Source organism: Pristiophorus japonicus, chromosome 25 (assembly GCF_044704955.1).
Source record: "Pristiophorus japonicus isolate sPriJap1 chromosome 25, sPriJap1.hap1, whole genome shotgun sequence".
Classification (NCBI taxonomy): domain Eukaryota; kingdom Metazoa; phylum Chordata; class Chondrichthyes; family Pristiophoridae; genus Pristiophorus; species Pristiophorus japonicus.
Genome location: NC_092001.1, coordinates 30179779 through 30200182, shown reverse-complemented (window position 1 = coordinate 30200182; position 20404 = coordinate 30179779). Strand labels below are relative to the sequence as shown.

The 20404-nt window shown below is 45.4% G+C and overlaps 13 non-coding genes across 13 annotated transcripts; all 13 read right to left on the bottom strand.

Annotated features, from left to right (window-relative positions):
* Positions 1-1375: 1375 nt before the first annotated feature.
* trnag-ccc (transfer RNA glycine (anticodon CCC)) lies at positions 1376-1446 on the bottom strand. The gene has a single exon. It is a non-coding gene; the product is annotated as a tRNA-Gly (tRNA).
* A 1404-nt stretch (positions 1447-2850) lies between these two features.
* trnag-ccc (transfer RNA glycine (anticodon CCC)) lies at positions 2851-2921 on the bottom strand. The gene has a single exon. It is a non-coding gene; the product is annotated as a tRNA-Gly (tRNA).
* Positions 2922-4323: 1402 nt separating this feature from the next.
* trnag-ccc (transfer RNA glycine (anticodon CCC)) lies at positions 4324-4394 on the bottom strand. Its single transcript has one exon. It is a non-coding gene; the product is annotated as a tRNA-Gly (tRNA).
* Positions 4395-5798: 1404 nt separating this feature from the next.
* Positions 5799-5869, bottom strand: trnag-ccc (transfer RNA glycine (anticodon CCC)). The gene has a single exon. It is a non-coding gene; the product is annotated as a tRNA-Gly (tRNA).
* Positions 5870-7272: 1403 nt separating this feature from the next.
* On the bottom strand, positions 7273-7343 carry trnag-ccc (transfer RNA glycine (anticodon CCC)). Its single transcript has one exon. It is a non-coding gene; the product is annotated as a tRNA-Gly (tRNA).
* A 1403-nt stretch (positions 7344-8746) lies between these two features.
* Positions 8747-8817, bottom strand: trnag-ccc (transfer RNA glycine (anticodon CCC)). Its single transcript has one exon. It is a non-coding gene; the product is annotated as a tRNA-Gly (tRNA).
* Positions 8818-10221: 1404 nt separating this feature from the next.
* trnag-ccc (transfer RNA glycine (anticodon CCC)) lies at positions 10222-10292 on the bottom strand. The gene has a single exon. It is a non-coding gene; the product is annotated as a tRNA-Gly (tRNA).
* Positions 10293-11695: 1403 nt separating this feature from the next.
* trnag-ccc (transfer RNA glycine (anticodon CCC)) lies at positions 11696-11766 on the bottom strand. The gene has a single exon. It is a non-coding gene; the product is annotated as a tRNA-Gly (tRNA).
* A 1402-nt stretch (positions 11767-13168) lies between these two features.
* On the bottom strand, positions 13169-13239 carry trnag-ccc (transfer RNA glycine (anticodon CCC)). The gene has a single exon. It is a non-coding gene; the product is annotated as a tRNA-Gly (tRNA).
* Positions 13240-14642: 1403 nt separating this feature from the next.
* Positions 14643-14713, bottom strand: trnav-cac (transfer RNA valine (anticodon CAC)). The gene has a single exon. It is a non-coding gene; the product is annotated as a tRNA-Val (tRNA).
* A 1403-nt stretch (positions 14714-16116) lies between these two features.
* trnaw-cca (transfer RNA tryptophan (anticodon CCA)) lies at positions 16117-16187 on the bottom strand. The gene has a single exon. It is a non-coding gene; the product is annotated as a tRNA-Trp (tRNA).
* A 1403-nt stretch (positions 16188-17590) lies between these two features.
* On the bottom strand, positions 17591-17661 carry trnav-cac (transfer RNA valine (anticodon CAC)). Its single transcript has one exon. It is a non-coding gene; the product is annotated as a tRNA-Val (tRNA).
* Positions 17662-19064: 1403 nt separating this feature from the next.
* Positions 19065-19135, bottom strand: trnav-cac (transfer RNA valine (anticodon CAC)). Its single transcript has one exon. It is a non-coding gene; the product is annotated as a tRNA-Val (tRNA).
* Positions 19136-20404: the final 1269 nt, after the last annotated feature.

The following is a 20404-nucleotide window of genomic DNA, read 5'->3' as shown; positions in this document are numbered from 1 at the left end:
GATAGTGCAATTAGTGTTTAATTTTTGTTAATAAAAGGCGAAGAACAACAAAGCACCTCATATTCTGAAGATAGAAACATAGAAACTTAGAAAGTAGGTGCAGGAGTAGGCCATTCGTCCCTTCCAGCCAGCACCACCATTCAAAATGATCATGGCTGAGCATGCAACTTCACTTCCCCTTCCTGATTTCTCTCCATGCCCCTTGATCACTTTAACCGTAAGGGCCATATCTCACTCTCTTTTGAGTATATCTATCCAACTGGCTTCCACATCTTTCTGTGGTACAGAATTCCACAGGTTCACAATGATCTGAGTGAAGAAGATTCTCCTCGTGTCGGTCCTAAATGGTTTACACTTTATCCTTAGACAGTGACCGCTGGTACTGGGCTTCCTTTATTCGGACTGCGGGAACCTTTTTACGCCATCAAACCTGTCCATTCCCGACCAAATTTTAAATGTTTCTATGAGCTCCCCTCTCATTCTTCTAAATTCCAGCGAGTATAAGCCTAGTCGATCCAGTCTTTCTTCATGTCAGTCCTGCCATCCCTGGAATCAATCTGGTGAATATTCGCTACACTCCCTCAAAAGCAAGAATGTCCTTCCTCAGATTAGATGATCATAACTGCACACAATACTCAAGGTCTGGTCTCAGCAAGGTGCTGTACAAGTCTCCATGCTCCGATACCCTAATCTCCTCGCTATGAAGGCCAGCATGACATTTGGCTTCCTTTACTGCATGCTGTACCTGTATGTATGAATGACTTCAACGACTGATGTACCAAAATACCCAGGTCTCAATACCTCTCCACTTTTACAAATCGGTCAACATTCAGATAACATTCTACCTTCAAGGCTTTGCCACCAAAGTGGATAAACTCACACTTATCCTCATTATATGGCATCTGCCATCCACCTAATCTGTCCAATTCCGCTGCAGCCTCCTAGCAGCTCGCACTGCAACCCAGCTTGGTGTGATTTGTAAAGTTGGAGATATTACATTGATGGAATTATTGAAAATCGCCACAGCTCGAGGAAACGGTACCGCCGCTCCTTTCTGCTCCTCCTTATTAAACTGCCGCCCAGACTTGCTCCCGCTCTTTCAACACCCGCTCATCTCTGCTTACGTGCTGCAAACAGCCACTCCTGTGCGTCTCGCTTTTTAAATTGCCGCTTCCCTCTGCTCGTGCTATTTGAAAAATAACTCAAATCCTTTACTCCCTCACGTTACAAGCGATCCTCACTGCTCCCGCTCTTTGTGCCGAAGGATATCTGCGCCCCCGCTCATTTAACAGCCGCTCCTCTCTGTGTCCGCTCTTGAAACAGTCGGGAAGTTTAATTTTTAATTACACGCTTTTGGAAATACTTCCATAAACACTGCATTTGCCGGGAATCGAACCCGGGTCTCCCGCGTGGGAGGCGAGAATTGTACCCCTGAACCACCAATGCTCACATTACGAGCACATTCAAGTTTAAAGATAGTGCAATTAGTGTTTAATTTTTGTTAATAAAAGGCGAAGAACAACAAAGCACCTCATATTCTGAAGATAGAAACATAGAAACTTAGAAAGTAGGTGCAGGAGTAGGCCATTCGTCCCTTCCAGCCAGCACCACCATTCAAAATGATCATGGCTGAGCATGCAACTTCACTTCCCCTTCCTGATTTCTCTCCATGCCCCTTGATCACTTTAACCGTAAGGGCCATATCTCACTCTCTTTTGAGTATATCTATCCAACTGGCTTCCACATCTTTCTGTGGTACAGAATTCCACAGGTTCACAATGATCTGAGTGAAGAAGATTCTCCTCGTGTCGGTCCTAAATGGTTTACACTTTATCCTTAGACAGTGACCGCTGGTACTGGGCTTCCTTTATTCGGACTGCGGGAACCTTTTTACGCCATCAAACCTGTCCATTCCCGACCAAATTTTAAATGTTTCTATGAGCTCCCCTCTCATTCTTCTAAATTCCAGCGAGTATAAGCCTAGTCGATCCAGTCTTTCTTCATGTCAGTCCTGCCATCCCTGGAATCAATCTGGTGAATATTCGCTACACTCCCTCAAAAGCAAGAATGTCCTTCCTCAGATTAGATGATCATAACTGCACACAATACTCAAGGTCTGGTCTCAGCAAGGTGCTGTACAAGTCTCCATGCTCCGATACCCTAATCTCCTCGCTATGAAGGCCAGCATGACATTTGGCTTCCTTTACTGCATGCTGTACCTGTATGTATGAATGACTTCAACGACAGATGTACCAAAATACCCAGGTCTCAATACCCCTCCGCTTTTACAAATCGGTCAACATTCAGGTAACATTCTCCCTTCAAGGTTTTGCCACCAAAGTGGATAAACTCACACTTATCTACATTATATGGCATCTGCCATCCACCTAATCTGTCCAATTCCTCTGCAGCCTCCGAGCAGCTCGCACTGCAACCCAGCTTGGTGTGATTTGCAAAGTTGGAGATGTTACATTGATGGAATTATTGAAAATCGCCACAGCTCGAGGAAACGGCACCGCCGCTCCTTTCTGCTCCTCCTTATTAAACTGCCGCCCAGACTTGCTCCCGCTCTTTCAACACCCGCTCATCTCTGCTGCCGTGCTGCAAACAGCCACTCCTGCGTGTTCTCGCTTTTTAAATTGCCGCTTCCCTCTGCTCGTGCTATTTGAAAAATAACTCAAATCCTTTACTCCCTCACGTTACAAGCGATCCTCACTGCTCCCGCTCTTTATACCGAAGGATATCTGTACCCCCGCTCATTTAACAGCCGCTCCTCTCTGTGTCCGCTCTTGAAACAGTCGGGAAGTTTAATTTTTAAATACACGCTTTCTGAAATACTTCCATAAACACTGCATTGGCCGGGAATCGAACCCGTGTCTCTCGCGTGGGAGGCGAGAATTCTACCACTGAACCGCCAATGCTCACATTGCGAGAACATTCAAGTTTAAAGATAGTGCAATTAGTGTTTAATTTTTGTTAATAAAAGGCGAAGAACAACGAAGCACCTCATATTCTGAAGATAGAAACATAGAAACTTAGAAAGTAGGTGCAGGAGTAGGCCATTCGTCGCTTCCAGCCAGCACCACCATTCAATATGATCATGGCTGAGCATGCAACTTCACTTCCCCTTCCTGATTTCTCTCCATGCCCATTGATCACTTTAGCCGTAAGGGCCATATCTCACTCTCTTTTGAGTATATCTATCCAACTGGCTTCCACATCTTTCTGTGGTACAGAATTCCACAGGTTCACAATGATCTGAGTGAAGAAGATTCTCCTCGTGTCGGTCCTAAATGGTTTACACTTTATCCTTAGACAGTGACCGCTGGTACTGGGCTTCCTTTATTCGGACTGCGGGAACCTTTTTACGCCATCAAACCTGTCCATTCCCGACCAAATTTTAAATGTTTCTATGAGCTCCCCTCTCATTCTTCTAAATTCCTGCGAGTATAAGCCTAGTCGATCCAGTCTTTCTTCATGTCAGTCCTGCCATCCCTGGAATCAATCTGGTGAATAATCGCTACACTCCCTCAAAAGCAAGAATGTCCTTCCTCAGATTAGATGATCATAACTGCACACAATACTCAAGGTCTGGTCTCAGCAAGGTGCTGTACAAGTCTCCATGCTCCGATACCCTAATCTCCTCGCTATGAAGGCCAGTATGACATTTGGCTTCCTTTACTGCATGCTGTACCTGTATGTATGAATGACTTCAACGACTGATGTACCAAAATACCCAGGTCTCAATACCCCTCCACTTTTACAAATCGGTCAACATTCAGATAACTTCTACCTTCAAGGCTTTGCCACCAAAGTGGATAAACTCACACTTATCTTCATTATATGGCATCTGCCATCCACCTAATCTGTCCAATTCCGCTGCAGCCTCCTAGCAGCTCGCACTGCAACCCAGCTTGGTGTGATTTGTAAAGTTGGAGATATTACATTGATGGAATTATTGAAAATCGCCACAGCTCGAGGAAACGGTACCGCCGCTCCTTTCTGCTCCTTCTTATTAAACTGCCGCCCAGACTTGCTCCCGCTCTTTCAACACCCGCTCATCTCTGCTTACGTGCTGCAAACAGCCACTCCTGTGCGTCTCGCTTTTTAAATTGCCGCTTCCCTCTGCTCGTGCTATTTGAAAAATAACTCAAATCCTTTACTCCCTCACGTTACAAGCGATCCTCACTGCTCCCGCTCTTTGTGCCGAAGGATATCTGCGCCCCCGCTCATTTAACAGCCGCTCCTCTCTGTTTCCGCTCTTGAAACAGTCGGGAAGTTTAATTTTTAAATACACGCTTTCTGAAATATTTCCATAAACAATGCATTGGCCGGGAATCGAACCCGTGTCTCTCGCGTGGGAGGCGAGAATTCTACCACTGAACCGCCAATGCTCACATTGCGAGCACATTCAAGTTTAAAGATAGTGCAATTAGTGTTTAATTTTTGTTAATAAAAGGCGAAGAACAACAAAGCACCTCATATTCTGAAGATAGAAACATAGAAACTTAGAAAGTAGGTGCAGGAGTAGGCCATTCGTCCCTTCCAGCCAGCACCACCATTCAAAATGATCATGGCTGAGCATGCAACTTCACTTCCCCTTCCTGATTTCTCTCCATGCCCCTTGATCACTTTAACCGTAAGGGTCATATCTCACTGTCTTTTGAGTATATCTATCCAACTGGCTTCCACATCTTTCTGTGGTACAGAATTCCACAGGTTCACAATGATCTGAGTGAAGAAGATTCTCCTCGTGTCGGTCCTAAATGGTTTACACTTTATCCTTAGACAGTGACCGCTGGTACTGGGCTTCCTTTATTCGGACTGCGGGAACCTTTTTACGCCATCAAACCTGTCCATTCCCGACCAAATTTTAAATGTTTCTATGAGCTCCCCTCTCATTCTTCTAAATTCCAGCGAGTATAAGCCTGGTCGATCCAGTCTTTCTTCATGTCAGTCCTGCCATCCCTGGAATCAATCTGGTGAATATTCGCTACACTCCCTCAAAAGCAAGAATGTCCTTCCTCAGATTAGATGATCATAACTGCACACAATACTCAAGGTCTGGTCTCAGCAAGGTGCTGTACAAGTCTCCATGCTCCGATACCCTAATCTCCTCGCTATGAAGGCCAGCATGACATTTGGCTTCCTTTACTGCATGCTGTACCTGTATGTATGAATGACTTCAACGACTGATGTACCAAAATACCCAGGTCTCAATACCCCTCCGCTTTTACAAATCTGTCAACATTCAGATAACATTCTACCTTCAAGGTTTTGCCACCAAAGTGGATAAACTCACACTTATCTTCATTATATGGCATCTGCCATCCACCTAATCTGTTCAATTCCGCTGCAGCCTCCTAGCAGCTCGCACTGCAACCCAGCTTGGTGTGATTTGCAAAGTTGGAGATATTGCATTGATGGAATTAATGAAAATCGCCACAGCTCGAGGAAACGGTACCGCCGCTCCTTTCTGCTCCTCCTTATTAAACTGCCGCCCAGACTTGCTCCCGCTCTTTCAACACGGGCTCATCTCTCCTGCCGTGCTGCAAACAGCCACTCCTGTGTGTTCTCGCTTTTTAAATTGCCGCTTCCCTCTGCTCGTGCTATTTGAAAAATAACTCAAATCCTCTACTCCCTCACGTTACAAGCGATCCTCACTGCTCCCGCTCTTTCTATCGAAGGATCTCTGCGCCCCCGCTCATTTAACAGCCGCTCCTCTCTGTGAACGCTCTTGAAACAGTCGGGAAGTTTAATTTTTAAATGCACGCTTTCTGAAATACTTCCATAAACACTGCATTGGCCGGGAATCGAACCCGAGTCTCCCGCGTGGGAGGCGAGAATTCTACCCCTGAACCACCAATGCTCACATTACGAGCACATTCAAGTTTAAAGATAGTGCAATTAGTGTTTAATTTTTGTTAATAAAAGGCGAAGAACAACAAAGCACCTCATATTCTGAAGATAGAAACATAGAAACTTAGAAAGTAGGTGCAGGAGTAGGCCATTCGTCCCTTCCAGCCAGCACCACCATTCAAAATGATCATGGCTGAGCATGCAACTTCACTTCCCCTTCCTGATTTCTCTCCATGCCCCTTGATCACTTTAACCGTAAGTGCCATATCTCACTCTCTTTTGAGTATATATATCCAACTGGCTTCCACATCTTTCTGTGGTACAGAATTCCACAGGTTCACAATGATCTGAGTGAAGAAGATTCTCCTCGTGTCGGTCCTAAATGGTTTACACTTTATCCTTAGACAGTGACCGCTGGTACTGGGCTTCCTTTATTCGGACTGCGGGAACCTTTTTACGCCATCAAACCTGTCCATTCCCGAACAAATTTTAAATGTTTCTATGAGCTCCCCTCTCATTCTTCTAAATTCCAACGAGTATAAGCCTAGTCGATCCAGTCTTTCTTCATGTCAGTCCTGCCATCCCTGGAATCAATCTGGTGAATATTCGCTACACTCCCTCAAAAGCAAGAATGTCCTTCCTCAGATTAGATGATCATAACTGCACACAATACTCAAGGTCTGGTCTCAGCAAGGTGCTGTACAAGTCTCCATGCTCCGATACCCTAATCTCCTCGCTATGAAGGCCAGCATGACATTTGGCTTCCTTTACTGCATGCTGTACCTGTATGTATGAATGACTTCAACGACTGATGTACCAAAATACCCAGGTCTCAATACCCCTCCACTTTTACAAATCGGTCAACATTCAGATAACATTCTACCTTCAAGGCTTTGCCACCAAAGTGGATAAACTCACACTTATCCTCATTATATGGCATCTGCCATCCACCTAATCTGTCCAATTCCGCTGCAGCCTCCTAGCAGCTCGCACTGCAACCCAGCTTGGTGTGATTTGTAAAGTTGGAGATATTACATTGATGGAATTATTGAAAATCGCCACAGCTCGAGGAAACGGTACCGCCGCTCCTTTCTGCTCCTCCTTATTAAACTGCCCCCCAGACTTGCTCCCGCTCTTTCAACACCCGCTCATCTCTGCTTACGTGCTGCAAACAGCCACTCCTGTGCGTCTCGCTTTTTAAATTGCCGCTTCCCTCTGCTCGTGCTATTTGAAAAATAACTCAAATCCTTTACTCCCTCACGTTACAAGCGATCCTCACTGCTCCCGCTCTTTGTGCCGAAGGATATCTGCGCCCCCGCTCATTTAACAGCCGCTCCTCTCTGTGTCCGCTCTTGAAACAGTCGGGAAGTTTAATTTTTAATTACACGCTTTTGGAAATACTTCCATAAACACTGCATTTGCCGGGAATCGAACCCGGGTCTCCCGCGTGGGAGGCGAGAATTCTACCCCTGAACCACCAATGCTCACATTACGAGCACATTCAAGTTTAAAGATAGTGCAATTAGTGTTTAATTTTTGTTAATAAAAGGCGAAGAACAACAAAGCACCTCATATTCTGAAGATAGAAACATAGAAACTTAGAAAGTAGGTGCAGGAGTAGGCCATTCGTCCCTTCCAGCCAGCACCACCATTCAAAATGATCATGGCTGAGCATGCAACTTCACTTCCCCTTCCTGATTTCTCTCCATGCCCCTTGATCACTTTAACCGTAAGGGCCATATCTCACTCTCTTTTGAGTATATCTATCCAACTGGCTTCCACATCTTTCTGTGGTACAGAATTCCACAGGTTCACAATGATCTGAGTGAAGAAGATTCTCCTCGTGTCGGTCCTAAATGGTTTACACTTTATCCTTAGACAGTGACCGCTGGTACTGGGCTTCCTTTATTCGGACTGCGGGAACCTTTTTACGCCATCAAACCTGTCCATTCCCGACCAAATTTTAAATGTTTCTATGAGCTCCCCTCTCATTCTTCTAAATTCCAGCGAGTATAAGCCTAGTCGATCCAGTCTTTCTTCATGTCAGTCCTGCCATCCCTGGAATCAATCTGGTGAATATTCGCTACACTCCCTCAAAAGCAAGAATGTCCTTCCTCAGATTAGATGATCATAACTGCACACAATACTCAAGGTCTGGTCTCAGCAAGGTGCTGTACAAGTCTCCATGCTCCGATACCCTAATCTCCTCGCTATGAAGGCCAGCATGACATTTGGCTTCCTTTACTGCATGCTGTACCTGTATGTATGAATGACTTCAACGACTGATGTACCAAAATACCCAGGTCTCAATACCCCTCCACCTTTACAAATCGGTCAACATTCAGATAACATTCTACCTTCAAGGCTTTGCCACCAAAGTGGATAAACTCACACTTATCCTCATTATATGGCATCTGCCATCCACCTAATCTGTCCAATTCCGCTGCAGCCTCCTAGCAGCTCGCACTGCAACCCAGCTTGGTGTGATTTGTAAAGTTGGAGATATTACATTGATGGAATTATTGAAAATCGCCACAGCTCGAGGAAACGGTACCGCCGCTCCTTTCTGCTCCTTCTTATTAAACTGCCGCCCAGACTTGCTCCCGCTCTTTCAACACCCGCTCATCTCTGCTTACGTGCTGCAAACAGCCACTCGTGTGCGTCTCGCTTTTTAAATTGCCGCTTCCCTCTGCTCGTGATTGTTGAAAAATAACTCAAATCCTTTACTCCCTCACGTTACAAGCGATCCTCACTGCTCCCGCTCTTTGTGCCGAAGGATATCTGCGCCCCCGCTCATTTAACAGCCGCTCCTCTCTGTGTCCGCTCTTGAAACAGTCGGGAAGTTTAATTTTTAAATACACGCTTTCGGAAATACTTCCATAAACACTGCATTGGCCGGGAATCGAACCCGGGTATCCCGCGTGGGAGGCGAGAATTGTACCCCTGAACCACCAATGCTCACATTACGAGCACATTCAAGTTTAAAGATAGTGCAATTAGTGTTTAATTTTTGTTAATAAAAGGCGAAGAACAACAAAGCACCTCATATTCTGAAGATAGAAACATAGAAACTTAGAAAGTAGGTGCAGGAGTAGGCCATTCGTCCCTTCCAGCCAGCACCACCATTCAAAATGATCATGGCTGAGCATGCAACTTCACTTCCCCTTCCTGATTTCTCTCCATGCCCCTTGATCACTTTAGCCGTAAGGGCCATATCTCACTGTCTTTTGAGTATATCTATCCAACTGGCTTCCACATCTTTCTGTGGTACAGAATTCCACAGGTTCACAATGATCTGAGTGAAGAAGATTCTCCTCGTGTCGGTCCTAAATGGTTTACACTTTATCCTTAGACAGTGACCGCTGGTACTGGGCTTCCTTTATTCGGACTGCGGGAACCTTTTTACGCCATCAAACCTGTCCATTCCCGACCAAATTTTAAATGTTTCTATGAGCTCCCCTCTCATTCTTCAAAATCCAACGAGTATAAGCCTAGTCGATCCAGTCTTTCTTCATGTCAGTCCTGCCATCCCTGGAATCAATCTAGTGAATATTCGCTACACTCCCTTCAAAGCAAGAATGTCCTTCCTCAGATTAGATGATCATAACTGCACACAATACTCAAGGTCTGGTCTCAGCAAGGTGCTGTACAAGTCTCCATGCTCCGATACCCTAATCTCCTCGCTATGAAGGTCAGCATGACATTTGGCTTCCTTTACTGCATGCTGTACCTGTATGTATGAATGACTTCAACGACCGATGTACCAAAATACCCAGGTCTCAATACCCCTCCGCTTTTACAAATCGGTCAACATTCAGATAACATTCTACCTTCAAGGTTTTGCCAACAAAGTGGATAAACTCACACTTATCTTCATTATATGGCATATGCCATCCACCTAATCTGTCCAATTCCTCTGCAGCCTCCTCGCAGCTCGCACTGCAACCCAGCTTGGTGTGATTTGCAAAGTTGGAGATGTTACATTGATGGAATTATTGAAAATCGCCACAGCTCGAGGAAACGGTACCGCCGCTCCTTTCTGCTCCTCCTTATTAAACTGCCGCCCAGACTTGCTCCCGCTCTTTCAACACCCGCTCATCTCTGCTGCCGTGCTGCAAACAGCCACTCCTGTGTGTTCTCGCTTTTTAAATTGCCGCTTCCCTCTGCTCGTGCGATTTGAAAAAATAACTCAAATCCTTTACACCCTCACGTTACAAGCGATCCTCCCTGCTCCCGCTCTTTATACCGAAGGATATCTGTGCCCCCGCTCATTTAACAGCCGCTCCTCTCTGTGTACGCTCTTGAAACAGTCGGGAAGTTTAATTTTTAAATACACGCTTTCTGAAATACTTCCATAAACACTGCATTGGCCGGGAATCGAACCCAGGTCTCCCGCGTGGGAGGCGAGAATTCTACCACTGAACCACCAATGCTCACATTACGAGCACATTCAAGTTTAAAGATAGTGCAATTAGTGTTTAATTTTTGTTAATAAAAGGCGAAGAACAACAAAGCACCTCATATTCTGAAGATGGAAACATAGAAACTTAGAAATTGGTGCAGGAGTAGGCCATTCGTCCCTTCCAGCCAGCACCACTATTCAATATGATCATGGCTGAGCATGCAACTTCACTTCTCCTTCCTGATTTCTCTCCATGCCCCTTGATCACTTTAGCCGTAAGGGCCATATCTCACTCTCTTTTGAGTATATCTATCCAACTGGCTTTCACATCTTTCTGTGGTACAGAATTCCACAGGTTCACAATGATCTGAGTGAAGAAGATTCTCCTCGTGTCGGTCCTAAATGGTTTACACTTTATCCTTAGACAGTGACCGCTGGTACTGGGCTTCCTTTATTCGGACTGTGGGAACCTTTTTACGCCATCAAACCTGTCCATTCCCGACCAAATTTTAAATGTTTCCATGAGCTCCCCTCTCATTCTTCGAAATTCCAGCGAGTGTAAGCCTAGTCGATCCAGTCTTTCTTCATGTCAGTCCTGCCATCCCTGGAATCAATCTGGTGAATATTCGCTACACTCCCTTAACAGCAAGAATGTCCTTCCTCAGATTAGATAATCATAACTGCGCACAATACTCAAGGTCTGGTCTCAGCAAGCTGCTGTACAAGTCTCCATGCTCCGATACCCTAATCTCCTCGCTATGAAGGCCAGCATGACATTTGGCTTCCTTTACTGCATGCTGTACCTGTATGTATGAATGACTTCAACGACCGATGTACCAAAATACCCAGGTCTCAATACCCCTCCGCTTTTACAAATCGGTCAACATTCAGATAACATTCTACCTTCAAGGTTTTGCCACCAAAGTGGATAAACTCACACTTATCTTCATTATATGGCATCTGCCATCCACCTAATCTGTCCAATTCCTCTGCAGCCTCCTCGCAGCTCGCACTGCAACCCAGCTTGGTGTGATTTGCAAAGTTGGAGATGTTACATTGATGGAATTATTGAAAATCGCCACAGCTCGAGGAAACGGTACCGCCGCTCCTTTCTGCTCCTCCTTATTAAACTGCCGCCCAGACTTGCTCCCGCTCTTTCAACACCCGCTCATCTCTGCTGCCGTGCTGCAAACAGCCACACCAGTGTGTTCTCGCTTTTTAAATTGCCGCTTCCCTCTGCTCGTGCTATTTGAAAAATAACTCAAATCCGTTACTCCCTCACGTTACAAGCGATCCTCACTGCTCCCGCTCTTTATACCGAAGGATATCTGTGCCCCCGCTCATTTAACAGCCGCTCCTCTCTGTGTACGCTCTTGAAACAGTCGGGAAGTTTAATTTTTTAATACACGCTTTCTGAAATACTTCCATAAACACTGCATTGGCCGGGATTCGAACCCGGGACTCCCGCGTGGGAGGCGATAATTTTACCACTGAACCACCAATGCTCACATTACGAGCACATTCAAGTTTAAAGATAGTGCAATTAGTGTTTAATTTTTGTTAATAAAAGGCGAAGAACAACAAAGCACCTCATATTCTGAAGATAGAAACATAGAAACTTAGAAATTGGTGCAGGAGTAGGCCATTGGTCCCTTCCAGCCAGCACCACCATTCAATATGATCATGGCTGTGCATGCAACTTCACTTCCCCTTCCTGATTTCTCTCCATGCCCCTTGATCACTTTAGCCGTAAGGGCCATATCTCACTCTCTTTTGAGTATATCTATCCAACTGGCTTCCACATCTTTCTGTGGTACAGAATTCCACAGGTTCACAATGATCTGAGTGAAGAAGATTCTCCTCGTGTCGGTCCTAAATGGTTTACACTTTATCCTTAGACAGTGACCGCTGGTACTGGGCTTCCTTTATTCGGACTGCGGGGACCTTTTTACGCCATCAAACCTGTCCATTCCCGACCAAATTTTAAATGTTTCTATGAGCTCCCCTCTCATTCTTCTAAATTCCAGCGAGTGTAAGCCGAGTCGATCCAGTCTTTCTTCATGTCAGTCCTGCCATCCCTGGAATCAATCTGGTGAATATTCGCTACACTCCCTTAAAAGCAAGAATGTCCTTCCTCAGATTAGATGATCATAACTGCACACAATACTCAAGGTCTGGTCTCAGCAAGGTGCTGTACAAGTCTCCATGCTCCGATACCCTAATCTCCTCGCTATGAAGGCCAGCATGACATTTGGCTTCCTTTACTGCATGCTGTACCTGTATGTATGAATGACTTCAACGACCGATGTACCAAAATACCCAGGTCTCAATACCCCTCCGCTTTTACAAATCGGTCAACATTCAGATAACATTCTACCTTCAAGGTTTTGCCACCAAAGTGGATAAACTCACACTTATCTTCATTATATGGCATCTGCCATCCACCTAATCTGTCCAATTCCTCTGCAGCCTCCTCGCAGCTCGCACTGCAACCCAGCTTGGTGTGATTTGCAAAGTTGGAGATGTTGCATTGATGGAATTATTGAAAATCGCCACAGCTCGAGGAAACGGTACCGCCGCTCCTTTCTGCTCCTCCTTATTAAACTGCCGCCCAGACTTGCTCCCGCTCTTTCAACACCCGCTCATCTCTGCTGCCGTGCTGCAAACAGCCACTCCTGTGTGTTCTCGCATTTTAAATTGCCGCTTCCCTCTGCTCGTGCTATTTGAAAAATAACTCAAATCCTTTGCACCCTCACGTTACAAGCGATCCTCACTGCTCCCGCTCTTTTACCGAAGGATATCTGTGCCCCCGCTCATTTAACAGCCGCTCCTCTCTGTGTCCGCTCTTGAAACAGTAGGGAAGTTTAATTTTTAAATACACGCTTTCTGAAATACTTCCATAAACACTGCATTGGCCGGGATTCGAACCCGGGACTCCCGCGTGGGAGGCGATAATTTTACCACTGAACCACCAATGCTCACATTACGAGCACATTCAAGTTTAAAGATAGTGCAATTAGTGTTTAATTTTTGTTAATAAAAGGCGAAGAACAACAAAGCACCTCATATTCTGAAGATAGAAACATAGAAACTTAGACATTGGTGCAGGAGTAGGCCATTCGTCCCTTCCAGCCAGCACCACCATTCAATATGATCATGGCTGTGCATGCAACTTCACTTCCCCTTCCTGATTTCTCTCCATGCCCCTTGATCACTTTAGCCGTAAGGGCCATATCTCACTCTCTTTTGAGTATATCTATCCAACTGGCTTCCACATCTTTCTGTGGTACAGAATTCCACAGGTTCACAATGATCTGAGTGAAGAAGATTCTCCTCGTGTCGGTCCTAAATGGTTTACACTTTTTCCTTAGACAGTGACCGCTGGTGCTGGGCTTCCTTTATTCGGACTGCGGGAACCTTTTTACGCCATCAAACCTGTCCATTCCAGACCAAATTTTAAATGTTTCTATGAGCTCCCCTCTCATTCTTCTAAATTCCAGCGAGTGTAAGCCGAGTCGATCCAGTCTTTCTTCATGTCAGTCCTGCCATCCCTGGAATCAATCTGGTGAATATTCGCTACACTCCCTTAAAAGCAAGAATGTCCTTCCTCAGATTAGATGATCATAACTGCACACAATACTCAAGGTCTGGTCTCAGCAAGGTGCTGTACCAGTCTCCATGCTCCGATACCCTAATCTCCTCGCTATGAAGGCCAGCATGACATTTGGCTTCCTTTACTGCATGCTGTACCTGTATGTATGAATGACTTCAACGACCGATGTACCAAAATACCCAGGTCTCAATACCCCTCCGCTTTTACAAATCGGTCAACATTCAGATAACATTCTACCTTCAAGGTTTTGCCACCAAAGTGGATAAACTCACACTTATCTTCAGTATATGGCATCTGCCATCCACCTAATCTGTCCAATTCTTCTGCAGCCTCCTCGCAGCTCGCACTGCAACCCAGCTTGGTGTGATTTGCAAAGTTGGAGATGTTACATTGATGGAATTATTGAAAATCGCCACAGCTCGAGGAAACGGTACCGCCGCTCCTTTCTGCTCCTCCTTATTAAACTGCCGCCCAGACTTGCTCCCGCTCTTTCAACACCCGCTCATCTCTGCTGCCGTGCTGCAAACAGCCACTCCTGTGTGTTCTCGCTTTTTAAATTGCCGCTTCCCTCTGCTCGTGCTATTTGAAAAATAACTCAAATCCTTTACTCCCTCACGTTGCAAGCGATCCATACTGCTCCCGCTCTTTATACCGAAGGATATCTGTGCCCCCGCTCATTTAACAGCCGCTCCTCTCTGTGTACGCTCTTGAAACAGTCCGGAAGTTTAATTTTTAAATACACGCTTTCTGAAATACTTCCATAAACACTGTATTGGCCGGGATTCGAACCCGGGACTCCCGCGTGTGAGGCGAGAATTCTACTACTAAACCACCAATGCTCACATTACGAGCACATTCAAGTTTAAATATAGTGCAATTAGTGTTTAATTTTTGTTAATAAAAGGCGAAGAACAACAAAGCACCTCATATTCTGAAGATAGAAACATAGAAACTTAGAAATTGGTGCAGGAGTAGGCCATTCGTCCCTTCCAGCCAGCAGCACCATTCAATATGATCATGGCTGAGCATGCAACTTCACTTCCCTATCCTGATTTCTCTCCATGCCCCTTGATCACTTTAGCCGTAAGGGCCATATCTCACTCTCTTTTGAGTATATCTATCCAACTGGCTTCCACATCTTTCTGTGGTACAGAATTCCACAGGTTCACAATGATCTGAGTGAAGAAGATTCTCCTCGTGTCGGTCCTAAATGGTTTACACTTTTTCCTTAGACAGTGACCGCTGGTACTGGGCTTCCTTTATTCGGACTGCGGGAACCTTTTTACGCCATCAAACCTGTCCATTCCCGACCAAATTTTAAATGTTTCTATGAGCTCCCCTCTCATTCTTCTAAATTCCAGCGAGTGTAAGCCGAGTCGATCCAGTCTTTCTTCATGTCAGTCCTGCCATCCCTGGAATCAATCTGGTGAATATTCGCTACACTCCCTTAAAAGCAAGAATGTCCTTCCTCAGATTAGATGATCATAACTGCACACAATACTCAAGGTCTGGTCTCAGCAAGGTGCTGTACAAGTCTCCATGCTCCGATACCCTAATCTCCTCGCTATGAAGGCCAGCATGACATTTGGCTTCCTTTAGTGCATGCTGTACCTGTATGTATGAATGACTTCAACGACCGATGTATCAAAATATCCAGGTCTCAATATCCCTCCGCTTTTACAAATCGGTCAACATTCAGATAACATTCTCCCTTCAAGGTTTTGCCACCAAAGTGGATAAACTCACACTTATCTTCAGTATATGGCATCTGCCATCCACCTAATCTGTCCAATTCCTCTGCAGCCTCCTCGCAGCTCGCACTGCAACCCAGCTTGGTGTGATTTGCAAAGTTGGAGATGTTACATTGATGGAATTATTGAAAATCGCCACAGCTCGAGGAAACGGTACCGCCGCTCCTTTCTGCTCCTCCTTATTAAACTGCCGCCCAGACTTGCTCCCGCTCTTTCAACACCCGCTCATCTCTGCTGCCGTGCTGCAAACAGCCACTCCTGTGTGTTCTCGCTTTTTAAATTGCCGCTTCCCTCTGCTCGTGCTATTTGAAAAATAACTCAAATCCTTTACTCCCTCACGTTACAAGCGATCCATACTGCTCCTGCTCTTTATACCGAAGGATATCTGTGCCCCCGCTCATTTAACAGCCGCTCCTCTCTGTGTACGCTCTTGAAACAGTCGGGAAGTTTAATTTTTAAATACACGCTTTCTGAAATACTTCCATAAACAGTGCATTGGCCGGGATTCGAACCCGGGACTCCCGCGTTGGAGGCGATAATTTTACCACTGAACCACCAATGCTCACATTACGAGCACATTCAAGTTTAAAGATAGTGCAATTAGTGTTTAATTTTTGTTAATAAAAGGCGAAGAACAACAAAGCACCTCATATTCTGAAGATAGAAACATAGAAACTTAGACATTGGTGCAGGAGTAGGCCATTCGTCCCTTCCAGCCAGCACCACCATTCAATATGATCATGGCTGTGCATGAAACTTCACTTCCCCTTCCTGATTTCTCTCCATGCCCCTTGATCACTTTAGCCGTAAGGGCCATATCTCACTCTCTTTTGAGTATATCTATCCAACTGGCTTCCACATCTTTCTGTGGTACAGAATTCCACAGGTTCACAATGATCTGAGTGAAGAAGATTCTCCTCGTGTCGGTCCTAAATGGTTTACACTTTTTCCTTAGAAAGTGACCGCTGGTACTGGGCTTCCTTTATTCGGACTGCGGGAACCTTTTTACGCCATCAAACCTGTCCATTCCCGACCAAATTTTAAATGTTTCTATGAGCTCCCCTCTCATTCTTCTAAATTCCAGCGAGTGTAAGCCGAGTCGATCCAGTCTTTCTTCATGTCAGTCCTGCCATCCCTGGAATCAATCTGGTGAATATTCGCTACACTCCCTTAACAGCAAGAATGTCCTTCCTCAGATTAGATAATCATAACTGCACACAATACTCAAGGTCTGGTCTCAGCAAGGTGCTGTACAAGTCTCCATGCTCCGATACCCTAATCTCCTCGCTATGAAGGCCAGCATGACATTTGGCTTCCTTTACTGCATGCTGTACCTGTATGTATGAATGACTTCAACGACCGATGTACCAAAATACCCAGGTCTCAATACCCCTCCGCTTTTACAAATCGGTCAACATTCAGATAACATTCTACCTTCAAGGTTTTGCCACCAAAGTGGATAAACTCACACTTATCTTCATTATATGGCATCTGCCATCCACCTAATCTGTCCAATTCCTCTGCAGCCTCCTCGCAGCTCGCAGTGCAACCCAGCTTGGTGTGATTTGCAAAGTTGGAGATGTTACATTGATGGAATTATTGAAAATCGCCACAGCTCGAGGAAACGGTACCGCCGCTCCTTTCTGCTCCTCCTTATTAAAATGCCGCCCAGACTTGCTCCCGCTCTTTCAACACCCGCTCATCTCTGCTGCCGTGCTGCAAACAGCCACTCCTGTGTGTTCTCGCTTTTTAAATTGCCGCTTCCCTCTGCTCGTGCTATTTGAAAAATAACTCAAATCCTTTGCTCCCTCACGTTACAAGCGATCCACACTGCTCCCGCTCTTTATACCGAAGGATATCTGTGCCCCCGCTCATTTAACAGCCGCTTCTCTCTGTGTACGCTCTTGAAACAGTCGGGAAGTTTAATTTTTAAATACACGCTTTCTGAAATACTTCCATAAACACTGCATTGGCCGGGATTCGAACCCGGGACTCTCGCGTGTGAGGCGAGAATTCTACTACTGAACCACCAATGCTCACATTACGAGCACATTCAAGTTTAAAGATAGTGCAATTAGTGTTTAATTTTTGTTAATAAAAGGCGAAGAACAACAAAGCACCTCATATTCTGAAGATAGAAACATAGAAACTTAGAAATTGGTGCAGCAGTAGGCCATTGGTCCCTTCCAGCCAGCACCACCATTCAATATGATCATGGCTGAGCATGCAACTTCACTTCCCCTTCCTGATTTCTCTCCATGCCCCTTGATCACTTTAGCCGTCAGGGCCATATCTCACTCTCTTTTGAGTATATCTATCCAACTGGCTTCCACATCTTTCTGTGGTACAGAATTCCACAGGTTCACAATGATCTGAGTGAAGAAGATTCTCCTCGTGTCGGTCCAAAATGGTTTCCACTTTATCCTTAGACAGTGACCGCTGGTACTGGGCTTGCTTTATTCGGACTGCGGGGACCTTTTTACGCCATCAAACCTGTCCATTCCCGACCAAATTTTAAATGTTTCTATGAGCTCCCCTCTCATTCTTCTAAATTCCAGCGAGTGTAAGCCGAGTCGATCCAGTCTTTCTTCATGTCAGTCCTGCCATCCCTGGAATCAATCTGGTGAATATTCGCTACACTCCCTTAAAAGCAAGAATGTCCTTCCTCAGATTAGATGATCATAACTGCACACAATACTCAAGGTCTGGTCTCAGCAAGGTGCTGTACAAGTCTCCATGCTCCGATACCCTAATCTCCTCGCTATGAAGGCCAGCATGACATTTGGCTTCCTTTACTGCATGCTGTACCTGTATGTATGAATGACTTCAACGACCGATGTACCAAAATACCCAGGTCTCAATACCCCTCCGCTTTTACAAATCGGTCAACATTCAGATAACATTCTACCTTCAAGGTTTTGCCACCAAAGTGGATAAACTCACACTTATCTTCAGTATATGGCATCTGCCATCCACCTAATCTGTCCAATTCCTCTGCAGCCTCCTCGCAGCTCGCACTGCAACCCAGCTTGGTGTGATTTGCAAAGTTGGAGATGTTACATTGATGGAATTATTGAAAATCGCCACAGCTCGAGGAAACGGTACCGCCGCTCCTTTCTGCTCCTCCTTATTAAACTGCCGCCCAGACTTGCTCCCGCTCTTTCAACACCCGCTCATCTCTGCTGCCGTGCTGCAAACAGCCACTCCTGTGTGTTCTCGCTTTTTAAATTGCCACTTCCCTCTGCTCGTGCTATTTGAAAAATAACTCAAATCCTTTGCTCCCTCACGTTACAAGCGATCCATACTGCTCCCGCTCTTTATACCGAAGGATATCTGTGCCCCCGCTCATTTAACAGCCGCTCCTCTCTGTGTCCGCTCTTGAAACAGTCGGGAAGTTTAATTTTTAAATACACGCTTTCAGAAATACTTCCATAAACACTGCATTGGCCGGGATTCGAACCCGGGACTCTCGCGTGTGAGGCGAGAATTCTACTACTGAACCACCAATGCTCACATTACGAGCACATTCAAGTTTAAAGATAGTGCAATTAGTGTTTAATTTTTGTTAATAAAAGGCGAAGAACAACAAAGCACCTCATATTCTGAAGATAGAAACATAGAAACTTAGAAATAGTGCAGCAGTAGGCCATTGGTCCCTTCCAGCCAGCACCACCATTCAATATGATCATGGCTGTGCATGCAACTTCACTTCCCCTTCCTGATTTCTCTCCATGCCCCTTGATCACTTTAGCCGTAAGGGCCATATCTCACTCTCTTTTGAGTATATCTATCCAACTGGCTTCCACATCTTTCTGTGGTACAGAATTCCACAGGTTCACAATGATCTGAGTGAAGAAGATTCTCCTCGTGTCGGTCCTAAATGGTTTACACTTTATCCTTAGACAGTGACCGCTGGTACTGGGCTTCCTTTATTCGGACTGCGGGGACCTTTTTACGCCATCAAACCTGTCCATTCCCGACCAAATTTTAAATGTTTCTATGAGCTCCCCTCTCATTCTTCTAAATTCCAGCGAGTGTAAGCCGAGTCGATCCAGTCTTTCTTCATGTCAGTCCTGCCATCCCTGGAATCAATCTGGTGAATATTCGCTACACTCCCTTAAAAGCAAGAATGTCCTTCCTCAGATTAGATGATCATAACTGCACACAATACTCAAGGTCTGGTCTCAGCAAGGTGCTGTACAAGTCTCCATGCTCCGATACCCTAATCTCCTCGCTATGAAGGCCAGCATGACATTTGGCTTCCTTTACTGCATGCTGTACCTGTATGTATGAATGACTTCAACGACCGATGTACCAAAATAGCCAGGTCTCAATACCCCTCCGCTTTTACAAATCGGTCAACATTCAGATAACATTCTACCTTCAAGGTTTTGCCACCAAAGTGGATAAACTCACACTTATCTTCAGTATATGGCATCTGCCATCCACCTAATCTGTCCAATTCCTCTGCAGCCTCCTCGCAGCTCGCACTGCAACCCAGCTTGGTGTGATTTGCAAAGTTGGAGATGTTACATTGATGGAATTATTGAAAATCGCCACAGCTCGAGGAAACGGTACCGCCGCTCCTTTCTGCTCCTCCTTATTAAACTGCCGGCCAGACTTGCTCCCGCTCTTTCAACACCCGCTCATCTCTGCTGCCGTGCTGCAAACAGCCACTCCTGTGTGTTCTCGCTTTTTAAATTGCCGCTTCCCTCTGCTCGTGCTATTTGAAAAATAACTCAAATCCTTTACTCCCTCACGTTACAAGCGATCCTCACT